General features: G+C 35.9%; 1 long non-coding RNA gene across 5 annotated transcripts in view; it reads right to left on the bottom strand.

Annotated features, from left to right (window-relative positions):
- Positions 1 to 16,152, bottom strand: part of LOC141583629 (uncharacterized) — a 766,076-nt gene that overhangs the window by 522,365 nt on the left and 227,559 nt on the right. The window lies entirely within an intron of this gene.

Here is a 16,152-nt window from a genome sequence, read left to right on the forward strand (position 1 = left end):
GAGATCTGGTAGGTAAATTGAAAGACATAGTTCTTCCCCTTAAGAAGTTCAGAGTGTATGGATAATAGCTATCATGGAACAAGTAAATTTAAACATGAGAAATGTTAACTGGTTTTATGAAAGTGTGGAACAGTGTTATCTCATCTACTGTGAGGTTTATGGAAAAGTATGGATGGTCAGAGGACATACCCTCATAAACATGTTTGAAAATTTAAAACCATAATTATATGAAAAACTATTTAATTTCATATGAATCTAGCACAAATCAGACTAATTAAACATTTAGAAAATTATTTCTTAAACTGAAAAAAACTATTATAGTTATCTGCAGTTGCTAGAAAGAATATAATGAAATTCATTTAATATTAAAAGTGAAAATAAGTGGGATTCTGTAGAAATAAGAAGTATGGTTAATTAGATTTTCTGCTTAACTGAGCATTGAGTTTTTACTGCAATGTCACATTCAAGTTGAAAATTTGTTTTAGTATGATCATGTATTTTAACTGGCTACAAAAATCATTGTTATTATGAATATAATATTTGTGAGGAATAGAGTCTAACTACCTTTTGAAACAAGTGAAAGAAAAGAACAACGCAAGTATTTTAAATGTGGAAATACTTTAAATATCTTTTTAGACTCACACATTTACTTATTTTTTAAGTAGTGTCAGAACCTGCTCTTCTGTCATTTCAATGTTGACAGTAATTTAAACATTGGGGAGATTTTTCAATAGAGACTTAATCATTCTTATAAATCATTCCAGAAGACATAGTCTGTCATTTCACAGGAAGATATTAAAAGTGAACTTGATTCAACAATATGATATTCAAAAACAAATGTGTTGCTGTTGCCTTTAACATGCATTACATTTTGATTTGTTGCAGATAGAGGTGAAGGTGGGGAGTAACACTAGCTGATTCACTGAACTAAATGATAATTACTTTCCCTTCAGTTAAGAGCAAATCAGCTGCTTTTCTTCATTAACACTGGATGAGCACATTTCTAGAGGACCTCTTCTCTGTTAATGGGCCAAGGAACAGATTGGTTAGACACATTGGTGGAGAAGACATAGTTAATGTATTAGGTTTTTTCACATATGTAAAAGGTACCTCAACAAATTTTAGTGACGTTAACATTTTTGGAAGGTCCATTCATCCAGCCTTCCTTCCTTCCTTCCTTTCTCCCTCCCTTCTTTCTCTCTCCCTTCTCTCCAACCGCACCCCCGCCCTCCTGCCACAAAAACACACACTTTCCCCCTTTCTCTTTCTTTTTGCTAAGAAATCCTGCTGGGTCCCTGTAAATACGTATTATTGAACTTGTGTGTTTTTCTAAAAATGTTTTGAAGTGACTTTAAAATGGACTATACTAGCAAATGCATATGTAGCTAAGATAAACATGGTCGCTTTGAACAATTTGTATTTTGTCCAGTGCTTCTTTGCAGCCTGGGTAAAAAGAATTTGTTAAATTACATCACTCTTATTAACAAAGAGGAAGAATTGTACAATCACCTGAGGATAAAGGAAATTCTTCCATATGTAAATTGCAAAGAAAAGTTCTCACATGATAGTTCATGTAGATATGATGCAATGCAACTAACAAAATAGCAGCTATGTAGATCAAATAAATAATTTCATAATTGTTTCCTGAAAAATAAAGAAACTGTGTCATTTACTTAGATTCTTATCACTGTCTGGTTTATAGGGCCACTTTGTACACAGTTACTGCTCTTACTTAGGTAGAAACATCCTAATTTTGATTCCATTGATGCAGAGAGTAAATTCATGAATACAGATTTTGAAGGAATGTATTCTCTTACTGGATCCACAAGGGGGCATAGTTTTAAGGGCAAGAATTTCCCAGCGCCATGCGCGCTCCCGTCTCTCTCCATACCGGAAATTTAACGGTTTATATTTGAATTTTGCAGGGTATGGGAAGAAACTAAGAGACAATCACACCAGCGGAAGTTTAAAGAAACTCCTTTCATTGGCCAGAAGAAGTTGGGAAGGTGGGAATTTCTCCCAGGATAAATTCCCCTGCTCCTTCCCCTACACAGGATTTCCAGCTCTCTGGGATCCCGTCTCACGTAATGGGAGCTGTCTTTCCCCTCTTGGGTTCCCCTCTGGAATCCCCTTCCACACTCTCCGTGGGAGTCTTTCTCTTCTCCTTTTCTTCTCTTTTCTCTACCTAAATAAAATCACCTTTCTGCAACACTTCTTGGGTCCGATATTTACTTTTATGAGCTTACTGCACGCACCTGCAGTGGTCCCTTCTCTTATCCTTAAGAGGGTGGGGACCAAGAACCTACAACATTCTCTGGGAGGAGCTGTGCCTCACCAACACTCCAAAAAACCAGGTAACAATTTTATGTTATTTATTTTTTTGAGACAGACCCTCACTTTGTCACCCAAGCTGGAGTGCAGTGGCAAAATCTTGGCTCACTGCAACCTCCACCTCCCAGGTTCAAGCAATTCTCCTACCTCAGCCTCCCAAGTAGCTAGGATTACAGGCATCTTCCCATACCAGGCCTGGCTAATTTTTGCATTTTTAATAGAGAATGGGTTTCATCATGTTGGTCAGACTGGTCTTGAACTCCTGACCTCAGGTTATCCACCTGCCTTGGCCTTCCAAAGTGCTGAGTTTACCAGGTGTAAGCCACTGTGCCCAGCCTCATGGATATAGATTTTTAAATCCATGCATATATCGAAAGAACTGTTTTGCTTTACAAAATTCAAATGAGGTGTATTTTACAACGTAAGTCAATGCATTTGATTTAAATGTAAGCTTAGTAAATTTGCCTAACAAAACACAAACTGCAGTTATCTTTCATACACAATTATATATTAGGTTCTGTTCTAGGTCATTTGAAATTACACTATACTTTAGCGATAGCTGAGTATATGGAAAGACCCTTTTGTTACAATGTAAAACAATGAAAAGAAAAAACAAATACATAAGAAAATGGCTTGCAATTTTTACACTGACTGTAATTTTTGCATTGACTGTGGATGGCAACTTTAAAAAGTGATCTTTTTAGGCCAGGCGCGGTGGCTCAAGCCTGTAATCCCAGCACTTTGGGAGGCCGAGGCGGGTGGATCACGAGGTCAAGAGATCGAGACCATCCTGGTCAACATGGTGAAACCCCGTCTGTACTAAAAATACAAAAAAATTAGCTGGGCATGGTGGCGCGTGCCTGTAATCCCAGCTACTCAGGAGGCTGAGGCAGCAGAATTGCCTGAACCCAGGAGGCGCAGGTTGCGGTGAGCCGAGATCGCGCCATTGCACTCCAGCCTGGGCAACAAGAGTGAAACTCCGTCTTAAAAAAAAAAAAAAAAAAAAAAAAAAAAAAAAAAAGTGATCTTTTTTCTTCCACATTATATGGAAAGAGACATTTAGAACATGTTATAGTGTGTTACCCCTACCAAAAACACAGAACACAGAAGTGGGACTTGGTACAGAATTTAGAATGGAGAAATAGGGACAATGTAACAAATATTTGAATCTGATTTTTAGAAATGAGGCATTTTTATCAATTTTGTGCTTTACACTCTGTTTTGTAACATTAAAAGTTAACATGATATATGATCCCCATATTAAAGAGTATGTATAAGTAAAATTTCTAGTAGAAATTACCTTTCTTAAAGAAAGGTAATAGGGCTCAGACTTTTCTTTCTTAATTCTTCTTAATTTTAAGAATATATAAGTAAAAGAGGGTGTTTAAAATCTGACTCTGGATCCAGATTTCCTGACTTAACTGAGGCCCTGGTACTTTCTAGTTGGTTACATTGGACGAATTACTTGAATCTTTTGCCTCCAGTTTTCTTTTCTATCAAACAAGGAAAATAGTCGTAAGTTACAGCACTGCTGTGAGGGATAAACAAGTTATTGCAGGTAAAGCACTTACAAGAGTGCCTGGCACCAAGCCAGTGTGCAATAAACGTAGATAAAGCGAAAGACAGTTTTTCACAGCATTTTCATAGTATTTCAGAGTAAGGCATAGTATTTTATGATGATTAGTAGTATTTTACCAGGTAAACTATAGATTAAAGACTGCAAGAGAAATGGTGACAAAGATTTTATGGAAGGTTGTTTACTGGAATGGTACTGGCCAGCTGGTATTGGGAAATGTATGGTGGTGTTATAGGGGTTTGCAGTTGTCTTCCTGAATGAAAGGGAGAGTGATTGGATACTTGCTACTGTCATTTAATGAGTAGAAACCAGAGAAGCTAACAGTCCTTCAATGTGTAAGAAAGTCCAACAAAATGATGAATTGTTCTGCTGCAAGTACTGGTATCTCTCTCATTGAGAAATATTACTATAGGAATTAAGGTCTAAAAACAAGTAGAAGTACTTTGTGGCTATAAAGGTATGTTTATTGATACCTTACATAAAGTTTCTGTTTACTGATGTAATTGTATCTCAATTATTATCTAATTGTATTTATGAAACACTAACTGAAATGAAATGAATAAAACATGTTTAGCAAATTAGTTATTTAGTATTCAAAAGGAATGACAGCACTCAATCTAGTCAAATAAAAGCAGAAATTCAACAATCAAACCGTTACATTAACTTTAGTCATAGTTAAAGTTATTTAAGGTTATGAAAAGTATGTCTTAAACTGAAGAAAAGACCTTCAAATATGAAAACAGTTTAAATGATATGTCACAGATGAAGACAGGTAGGCTTTATAAAATTCATTTTAGCTAGGTGCTCAAAAACAGTTTTGTTGCACCACTTTAGTGAGTTGAAAAAATAAATAGTTGAAGTTTATAGTCGTGACCATGTGACCATGTGTCTGCAGCATGACTTAGTACGTCTACTGGTTTTAAAAGTAAAACTGAATCATCAGTCTTTAAGAAACAAAGTAGATAGACAAATACATTTTAAAACTATTGGAAAACAAAACATTTTTAAGAGTACATTTTTAATTTTCCTAAAAAATATTTGTGTTGTGTGAACTGTTTTAGAGTCACATTTATTGGGAGGCTTTTGTCTGATCCTATTAACTGATTCCCCCAGCTACTGAGACTTCCAAGACCAGTTGGTGCCTATATTTGACTTACAAGCTAAGAAATAAGCATTTCTGCATTCTATGAATAAGGCTGAGTAAATATAGAGGGAGAAAACATTTGTCATTGTTAAGACACAAGTTTTTCAATATGTATAAGCTGTTTTTCAAGGTAAGAGGTTTTCTATAAGGTCAACTCTAGAAAAAAAAAATATAGAGCAGCATTGTCCAACAGAAATATAATATGAGCCACAAAAGTAATTTTAAACTTCAAGTTTTAAAATCTTCTAGTAGCCATCTTAAAATGAGCTAAAATAAATGAGTAAAATTAATTTTATGGTTTCAAAATATGCCTCTTCTGTCCAAAAGACATTTCAAAATATAATTGATATGGCCGTATCTCGATAGCCATTAGCAACTGGAACTAAACACATCTCAAATGCTCACAGTTTCATGTGGCTAAGGACTGCTGTATTGGACAGCATAGATCCTGAATGTCTTCTTCATCCCTGTCAGCCTCTACCAACTCTACCTGAACCCTGTGTCCCAGTGTGTTAGTCCAAACTGATATATGCTTTAACTGTAAAATATACACTGGATTTTGAAAACTTGTTATATAAGCCAATGTAGATATAATAATTTTCCATCGATTACATTTGGAATAATATTTTGAGTAATTTTGGATATAAGAAAGAGATCATTAAAATAATACAATTTAATCAATTTCACCTGTTTTTCATTTATTTTAATATGGCTATCTTGTTTTTTTTTAACACTCTAAGAGTCTCGTGAACATGATGTAACAGGGCTTTTTCCTTGATAAAAATGATAATTATTTCCCCTGCTTTTTATAACAACTTCCTATCTATTTATATTCACTCATGAAATCATTTTTCTTCATTGGTGTCAATAGAAATTTATCTTATTTCCAAAACAGTTAAATAAAATTAAATATTTATTTTAATAATCACCTGAAACTAGGAATTGTAAAATATATTTTTATATGAAACATGTTTCTTGAAATAAAAGCCAATACCAGCAATCATTCAGAGAACATTACAAAAAAAGAGAAGTCATTAGAAATAATTTATTCCCAAAGAATTACTATGGCATCATTATCCTTTATTTCCTATTTCTCTAATTAGATGGTAGATGATGAAGTTCTATTGTTAACCGTATCATGTTCTAGAGAAGAATTTAGGCATAAGTAGTTCCTCCTTGTTCCAAATCTTTATACTCCTTATTGCTCACAGTAATTCTAGTCTGGCCACTCCTAATAAAAATTCTTCACAAGTGAAGAAAAACGTTGAATGGAGTTACATGGTGCTGTTTCTAAGATTTAATGCTTATCTGTGGGAGGTATATGTGATTGTCTACGTTTTATTCAGTGCTTACTCAAAGACTCCAAGAAGTGAAGAGATATGTTTGCATCTCATACAAGTAGGAAGCGCGCTTGGGGGCTGTCTTAGTCTGTTTACTATTGCTCTAACAGAGTATGTAGGACTAGTTAATTCATAAGGAATGAAGATTTATTTATCACTTTAATAATCACAAAACAAATGGAGGAAGACAAAAGAGCAAGAGAGTGTGCGGTGGTGGTGGGGTGGGTTGCGGGGAACTCATCTTTTCATCAGGAATCCACCGTGGTGATAACAAACCCACTTTTGCAATAACAGCTTTAATTCATTCATAAGGGTAGAACTCTAATGACATTTCAAGGTCCCCACTTCTCAACAAAATTGTACTGGGGATTAAGTTTCCAACACATCCACTTTGAGTGCATTATTAAAACAATAGCACTCGCTCAACTAGGGATTAGCATGCCAAACTCTAAAACTCTTGTACTTGAAATGCAAAAGTCTAGCGTGACCTGTCCTCCTGAAGTTTCCTATAATGTGATTTACACTAAGTAACGCTTAGGGTACCTACTCTCAGGTACATACGGGATCTCCTAGATAACCTAGTCATCAGGCATCAATTGGGAAAAGAGACCAAATCATATGGCCACATCACTGTGGGTAAAAGGTAGGAATTCCCCAAGTGGGAAGGGGTAGAGACTCAAACAGAGTTTTAAGGAAAAAGGTCCTCTTTAAGAGGAAGAAAAGCCTACGGGTAGAGCAGCATGGCTAGAAACTGAGATGAATCCACAAGAAAATGGCTCTCAGAGGGATTTAACCTTCCTGTGACTTGACATTACAGTAAGGAAACAGTCATACTTAGCAGTTTTAAAAGTAGTACTTCAATTATCTCCAGCTTCTCAGTAAAACTTAACATGCATTTCCATTCTTTATTAGTGGTAGCATGGGAGTGAAGGAATCAAACAGAAAAGAGGAATGTGGCTGCCTCATATCCATTTCATCTTCCCAGGCACTCGCAGAGGGAAGGGAGTGCCTCTGTTGCAGAATATTCAGCAGACCAGTGAGACCAATGGGTGAAACAGGAGGATTTTATTAAGGTGGCCACTGGCTCAACAGATTAGTATCCCAAAGCTGAGCAAAGGAGAAAGAAAATGGGGTACTTTTTATATATCCAGGATGACATAGCAGCTAACAGGTTTACAGAAGCCAGGGGGAAAAAAAAAATTTGTAACATGTCTTGTGATGTATGTTACATTTCAAAAACAGCATTTTGAGAAACTGCATTGTACATTCTTTGGGTATTATCCTGCCCTGTGACCTTGCAGCTGGTCAACAAGAAAAACAGGAGGCTTGAGATGCCTGGGAATTTTGCTGAGAATGTGGGGGAGAACAGATAAGGTAGGTTTTACAGGGACTTCCTTAATTTTAAGCAGAGCTGGGGGTTAGGTTTTATATTAAACAGCACAAAATGCAGCAACATTTACTCTATTATATAGCAACTACAAGTTATAAGATTTTGTTTTTACTATTATTGCTATTATTTAATTCCCTTCTTCATAAAGGACTGCCTTGTATTGGCAATACGGCTTAGGACAGCCACCACATAGGAAGACCCAGGCTACAGTGATGTTAGGAACAGCACGGAGGTGCATGAGCCATTGGGATGAGCCAAAAATGGTAATAAAACAACCCATTTTCTCCTCATATATGCAGAGGAGGGTACTTTTTTTCAAGAGAGATAATGGCATAGCATGTACAAGAAAGGCTGGAAAATAAGACACATAATTTTTTTAATTGTAATTCCTAAGACAAGGAAGAGACCCAGAAGTTGGACTCTGAGGTCAGATAAATCCGTCTGTATCTCATAACTACCTCTCAAGAGCTTATGTGAACTGAGGCAAGTGCCCTCTCTTACCTTTGCAAAAATAAATTCAGACTAATATTAATATATCGTTTACAGTGTAAGAAATAAATTACACAATGCATATGAAGATTTTAGAAATGCCTGTCAGAGAATCAAATTTTTATTTCATAGTTGTTCACATTTTCATCTTTATATTTTCATGTTTATGTACTATTTATTACTTTAATAATCACAAAACAATTTAGTATAACACTCAGAATAAGGACATTTCTGTGCAGTGAAAAAAAAAACACACACTCGTCATAAAGAAGATGCTCTGAAATTTTAAAGTAAAATGTTGCTACTTTCAGTTCAAGGTTGTGGTAAGCAGTAACTCTCTAGTCAAGTTTCAAATAATTTTCAAAATATATTTAATTTTTAATTATTCAATTATCACTCATCCAAAGAAAACTTGATACATATACTTAGCAGTCATTTTTAAAGAGGTTATAGCTGAAATATGTAAATAAAAGCTGAGAAAAAAACCTCAGATAAATCTAGGGAACATGAGGACTGCCAAGATTTAATAAACAAGAGAGAGACTAGAAGCTTCAAACAGGTTGGAGAGTAACAGGAGGCACAATATGTTCGAAGTGAAAAGGAACAAATTTCAGGAGAGAAAAGATAATCAGTGCCAAATACTACACAGAGAACAAGGGGAGCTGATTATTAAATTGAATTTGGCAGCATGCCAAATTAAAAGACTTGTGTAAATGTCAATTTCAGGCTATTTTCCCAAAGACTTTGAAAAACATCAAACAGTGAAAGAGTAAATGAAAGTCAGATGAAAAAGGAAAAAGATATTTTTTCCTACAGAAAAGCTGTTCAGTTTGGAGGCAGAAGGGAAATTTGCAGATACCTTTATTGGCCCTAAGACATTACGGACTTCAAGTGTTTCTAATTCCTGGAGGGTTGAATAATCACTGAACTCTACAAAACTGACCCAACATCCCAAGGTAGTAAGTCTTGGAAACAATTCAGTTAGGAAAAAGGAGCTGACATATGGTCTTCGCCCTCTGTTCAGTGTGGGCATATCTGCAGGAGCTGAGTAGAACAGCTCCCCGGTCACAGACTAAAGCCATCGATATCATTTACAGACTTACAATTTGTGACAAGGCTGTGCAGACCTACAAGTCCTTTCATTTCCTTTCTCATCTCCCTGTTCTGGAAAAGGGAGTGGCTACTCCTGACAGTCTTTCTCTTCATTAAACTGGATGTAGAGGGAGGCTATCTAAAACACTGCTCCTCTGAGCTGGATCTTTCATCTTTGACTCCTGTAAGGTACACCAAATAGGCAAAGTTTCTACAAAGCATTAAGGCAATTTCTCATTTTACTCCTCTCTCCATGCCAGTACTGATGCCAATGTATTTTTACAGAAACATCCTTAGGATCGTCATCATCATCTTAAATGTTTATTCCACCTTAGTATCTCTGTTTTAGAAGATGAAAACCCAGAAGGAGTGAGTGAATTGCCCAAGGAAATTTGCTAGTGGGTGTCAAAGCTCTTTACTTAACCTATTTTCTAATTACTAGACCAAGACTTTTTAAAATGAATCATATTGTCTCTTAATCTTTGTAAAGTCCAAGTCTTAGTAGTACAAAGCAATAAATTGTGGGATGGTTTACTGAAGAAATTAGCTTTTCTTTTACATCTGAACTATTTCTAGCAGGCATACTCTTTCCAGTTATATGTAAAGTCTTTCTCTTTTAACTGATCATTAACAATTATCAAGGGATTTATAAGACAAACTATTTTTAAGTAATGTTTCCACTCACATAAATAGAAATGACTTAGAATAAATGTGACTTTTCATACCAAAGAATATATTACACACCTTTTACTCTATACTGAATGACAGGACTTGAAAAAGCAGCCAAGTTTAGTCTGATGTAACTCTTTTTCTGGATAAATTTTAGAGATTTAGTTACTCTGCCTAGAAATTGGTATGTTTGAGTAAGAGAAATTGAACTAGTCTTTGATTTAAATAAAACCTTTTAATGTTCTTTCTACTTTAAATTTTGGAACTAATAGAGTCAAATTTTGAAAAATTATTTTGACTTTAAAAATAAAGTTTACTATGAAAATTTAATTCCCAAAATAAAGTCTTTATGAAATTAGAAGAAACCCTTGGACACAATGTGATTAGCATACTGAATTGCCACTCTACTCTTTAGTTATTTAAAACATTTCTTTTCCATATGTTTCAAACGTTTTATTTATGTCTGTCCTTAATCCATAATTCTCTGAAACATTAGCAAAGATTTTCTCACTTGTTCATTCCATGCCTTCTTCAGAATTCAGCAATAGAGTCCTTACACTTCTATAGCATCACTGGTCACCTTCCTAAATTGATTCCTTTCTAAATTCTCCTGAGTCTCAGTTTTCTTCAGTGGCTTCTCTTGATTATCTTGTGCACTGTTTTCAGTGGCCACTCTTCCCTCTCAACCCCATCTTTCTTGAAAGACTTCTAAGAATATCATGGTGCTGACTCATCTAAAACTTAAAGTGAGTACATTCAAGGGCTTTACTCTTCTCATTTCTCAAACATATATACACAAAAATTAGGGAAGCTTCTCCACCTAATGTACGATTTGGCATATGGTCAAAGTTTTACAGACTTTTTCACTGCCACTGAAAAATTCAGCATGGTTTACAAACTAAATTGCTTACGTTTGAGAAATTGAGACCTTTTTGTAAGCCGGAGATACAGTGACTCACATTAGTAACAACAAATATTCAAAGTTAAACAAAAGTTAAAGGCACACAAATTGAAAGCAGTATTGCAGGTTGTGTAGTTTCCCCCTCCAAACCTCATGTTGAAACTTATCTCCCTTGTTGGAAATGGGGCTTAATGGGACGTGTTTGGGTCATAGCAGTGAATCATTCATGAATAGATTAATGCGCTGGAGGGTGTACGGAGTCAGTTCTTACTAGATTCATTCCAATAAGGGCTCCCCTAATAGCTTGTTTATGAAAGGAGCCTGGCACCTCCCCTTTTCTGCTTGCTTTCTCTTCTGCCATGTAATCTCTTGCTGGCTTCCCTTTCACCACGAATGAAAACAACTCGAGGCCTTCATCACAAGCAGATGCTGGGGCCATACTCCTTCAACAGTATGCAGAAGCATGAGCCAAAGAAACCTCTTTTCTTTATAGATTACCCAGCCTCAAGTATTCCTTTATACCAACACAAAGACACTCAGATAAATGTGTTAGTTAAGATAAATTGCCAAGTAAGTGTCCATAACCCATGTGCAGCCTGGAAAATATGGAAATCATTAAACAGAGTAGTATTTTTTATGAAATCATAATCATACAGTTCAGATTTACAGTGGGTATATAAAGAGAATTTGTTTCAACTTCCTTCTCAAGTTACTAAAATACCTGCACCATTTGCTAGATGACCAAAAGCAATTAGTCATTTTACAGATTGCCAAGACTTTTTTAAACAAGAGCCTCTCATAAAATGAGTTAGGGAGTATTCCCTCTTTTTGCATTGTCTGGAATAGTTTCAAAAGGAATGGTACCAGCTCTTCTTTGTATGTCTGGTAGAATTCGGCTGTGAACCTGTCAGGGCTTGGACTTTTTTGGTTGGTAGGCTATTAATCGCTGCCTCAACTTCAGACCTTCTTACTGGTCTATTCAGAATTTCAATTTCTTCCTGGTTTAGTCTTGGGAGAGTGTAAGTGTCCAGGAGTTTATCCATTTCTTCCAGATTTACTGGTTTATGTGCATACAGTTGTTTGTAGTAATCTCTAATGCTAGTTTTTTTTTTATTTCTGTGGAATCACTGGTGATATTCCCTTTGTCATTTTTTATTGCATCAATTCTTCTCTCTTTTCTTAATTACTCTGTCTAGTGGTCTAATTTGTTGATCTTTTCAAAAAACCAGCTACTGGACTTACTGATTTTTTGAAGGGTTTCTTGTGTCTCTATCTCTGTCAGTTCTGCTCTGATCTTAAGTTATTTCTTCTCTTCTGCTAGCTTTTGAATTTTTTTGATCTTGCTCCCCTAGCTCTTTCAATTTTGACAAAAGGGTGTCGATTTTAGATCTTTCCTTGCTTCTCATGTTGGCATTGATGGCTATTAAGTTTCCCTCAAGACACTGCTTTAAACGTGTCCCAGAGACTGTGGTACATTATGTCTTCATTCTCATTGCTTTCGTCAGGACATACGCATAGGCAAGAACTTCATGACTAAAACAACCAAAGCAATGGCAACAAAAGCCAAAATAGACAAATGGGATCTAATTAAACTTAAGAGCTTCTACACAGCAAAAGAAACAATTATTAGAGTGAACCGGCAACCAACAGAATGGGAAGATGTTTTTTGCAATCTACCCATTTGACAAAAGGCTAATATCCAGAATCTACAAGAACTAAAGCAGATTTACAAGAAAAAAACAACTCCATTCAAAAGTGGGCAAATAATATGAAGAGACACTTTTCAAAAGAGGACATTTATGAAGCCAACATACAAAAAAATGCTCATCATCACTGGTAATTAAAGAAATGCAAATCAAAACCACACTGAGATACCATCTCATACCAGTAAGAATGGAGATCATTAAAAAATCTGGAGACAACAGATGCTGGAGAGGATGTGGAGAAATAAGAACACTTTTACACTGTTGGTGGGAGTGTAAATTAGTGCAACCACTGTGGAAGACAGTGTGGCAATTCCTCAAGGATCTAGAAATAGAAATACCATGTGACCCAGCAATCCCATTACTGGGTATATACCCAAAGGATTATAAGTTGTTCTATTACAAAGACACACGCACATGTATGTTCATTGCAGCACTGTTTACAATAGCAAAGACCTGGAACCAACCCAAATGTCCATCAATGATAGATTGGATAAAGAAAATGTGGCACATATACATCATAGAATACTATGCAGCCATAAAAAATGATGAGTTCATGTCCTTTGCAGGGATATGGATGAATCTATCTGGAAACCATCATTCTCAGCAAACTGACACAATAACAGAAAACCAAACACTACATGTTCTCACGCATAGGCCGGTTTTGAACAATGAGAACAAATGGGCACAGGGAGGGGAACATCACACACTGGGATCTGTTGCGGAGTGAGGGAGATAACACTGGGAGAAATGCCTGCTATAGGTGACAGGGGAATGGAGGCAGCAAACCACCATGGCATGTGTGTACCTATGCAACATTCCTCCAAGATCTGCACAGGTACCCAGAACTTAAAGTAAAATAAAAAAGAAGAGCTTCTATACAAAAACTTACCTAAAATCAAGAATCCATGTCTTCTCATTATCTCAGGTTTTGCATTTTTAAAAAGCATGTTTTATAGACGGTATGTCTGTCACTCGTGCCATTAGGATATTGATGATGTGATATGTGCAATTAACCATTTTTAGCAGATAGCTAATAGTTGTTGCTGAGCACCCTACTTGGTATGGATGGATTAGTTGGAGATGTACAAGACTCCTCAAAGACTATTTCATTGTAAAACCAGTCAATAACAGGAACTCATGGGTAGATAAGTTTTAAGATAGAGGCCAGTATAGAATATTCTTTCCTGATCCAGATTATTTTTTAGACTATAAATCAAGAAAATACATAAAATAGTTACCATCCAATATAAAGTCAGAAGTTCTCAATGTATTTATATTATTTATGTACAACCATTCATTGAAAATAAAAATTAAATGACCATGTGCCAAGCCCTAGGGATCCAAAAATAAATAAGATTATTCCTAGGGACAAAGATCACACCATGGAACATTTCTTCTTAAATATTTACTTATCTGGTAAGACACAAAATTGATGACACACATGGGATATGTGCTGTACAGCTGTATAAGACAGTCTGAGAATTATGGATAATCTTGGGCCACAAGCTATAATTTTTTCCTTCTTTACAATTTACAAATTCATGTGGGAATACAAGTGACTGAAACTGTTATTTTAGGAATAGCCTTAACTCTACTAGCTTATTCACAAATGTCAACACCGTAAATTATCAACCACAATGTTCTTCACATATACTTCAAGAAATGAAATACTGTAAGAGCTGATACAGAATGACTTCAACAGGAGGCAGGAGACAAACAGCTGTAACTTATCTTTTATTGTACTTTAAGTTCTGAGGTACATGTGCAGAACGTGCAGGTTTGTTACGAAGTATACATGTGCCACGGTGGTTTCCTAAACCCATCAACCTGTCATCTACATTAGGTATTTCTCCTAATTCTAGCCCTCCCCTATTCCCCCACCCCTCTACAGGCCCCAGTGTGTGATGTTTCCCTCCCTGTATCCATGTTTTCATTGTTCAACTCCCACTTGTGAGTGAAAACATGGAGTGTTTGGTTTTCTGTTCCTGTGTTAGTTTGCTGAGAATGACGGTTTCCAGCCTTATCCGTGTCCCTGCAAAGGACATAAGCTTATTCCTTTTTATGGCTACCTAGTATTCCATGGTGTGTATGTGCCACATTTTCTTTATCCAGTCTATCATTGACAGGCATCTGGGTTGGTTCCAAGTCTTTACTATTGTGAACAGTGCTGCAATAAACATACATGTTCATGTGTCTTTATAGTAGAATGATTTATAATTTTTGGAGTATATACCCAGTAATGGGATTGCTGCATCAAATACTATTTCTGGTTCTAGATCCTTTAACAATCACCACACTGCTCTCCACAATAGCTGAACTAATTTACACTCCCACCAATAGTGTAAAAGTATTCCTATTTCTCCACATCCTCTCTAGCATCTGTTGTTTCTTGACTTTTAATGATCACCATACTAATTGGCATGAGATGGTATCTCAATGAGTTTTTTATTTGCATTTCTCTAATTACTAGTGATGATGAGCTTTTTTTCATCTTTGCTGGCTGCATAAATGTTTTCTTTGTAAAGTGTCTGTTCATATCCTTCTCCCACTTTTAGATGTGTTTGTTTTTTTCTTGTAAATCTGTTTTAGTTCTTTGTAGATTCTGAATACTAGCCCTTTGTCAGATGGAAAGATTGCAAAATTTTTTTCCCATTCTGTAGGTTGCCTATTCACTCTGATGATAGTTTTTTGTTTTTTTTTTTTTTTTTTTTTTGCTGCACAGAAGCTCTTTAATTTAATTAGAGCCCATTTGTCAGTTTTTGGCTTTTGCTGCTTTCGCTTTTGGTGTTTTAGTCATGAAGTCTTTGCACATGCCTATGTCCTGAATGGTACTGCCTAGGTTTTCTTCTAGGGTTTTTATGGTTTTAGGTCTTACATTTAAGTCTTTAATCCATCTTGAGTTAATTTTTGTATAAGGTGTAATGAAGGGTTCCAGTTTCAGTTTTCTGCATATGGCTAGCCAGTTTTCCCCAACACCATTTATTAAACAGGGAATACTTTCCCCACTTCTTGTTTTTGTCAGGTTTGTCAAAGATCACATGGTTGTAGATGTGTGGCATTATTTCTGAGGCCTCTTTTCTGTTCCATTGGTCTGTATGTCTGTTTTGGTACCATTACCATGTTCTTTTGACTACTATAGGCTTGTAAAATAAAGCCAGGTGTGTGATGCCTCCAGCTTCGTTCTTTTTGCTTAGGATTTTAAGGACTACATGGGCTCTTTTTTGGTTCTGTCTGAAACAGAGTAGTTCCTTCTAATTCTGTGAAGAAAGTCAATGGTAGCTTGGTGGGGATAACATTAAATCTATAAATACTTTGGGCAGCATGGCCATTTTCACGATATTGATTCTTCCTAACCTTGTGCATGGAATATCTTTCCATTTGTTTGTCTTGTCTCTTAATTCCTTGGGTAGTGCTGTCTCTGTTTACAGATGACATAATTGTATATTTAGAGGACCCTATCATCTCAGCCCAAAATATCCTTAAGCTGATAAGCAACTTCAGCAAAGTCCCAGGA

This window comes from Saimiri boliviensis, chromosome 2 (genome assembly GCF_048565385.1).
Source record: "Saimiri boliviensis isolate mSaiBol1 chromosome 2, mSaiBol1.pri, whole genome shotgun sequence".
Classification (NCBI taxonomy): domain Eukaryota; kingdom Metazoa; phylum Chordata; class Mammalia; order Primates; family Cebidae; genus Saimiri; species Saimiri boliviensis.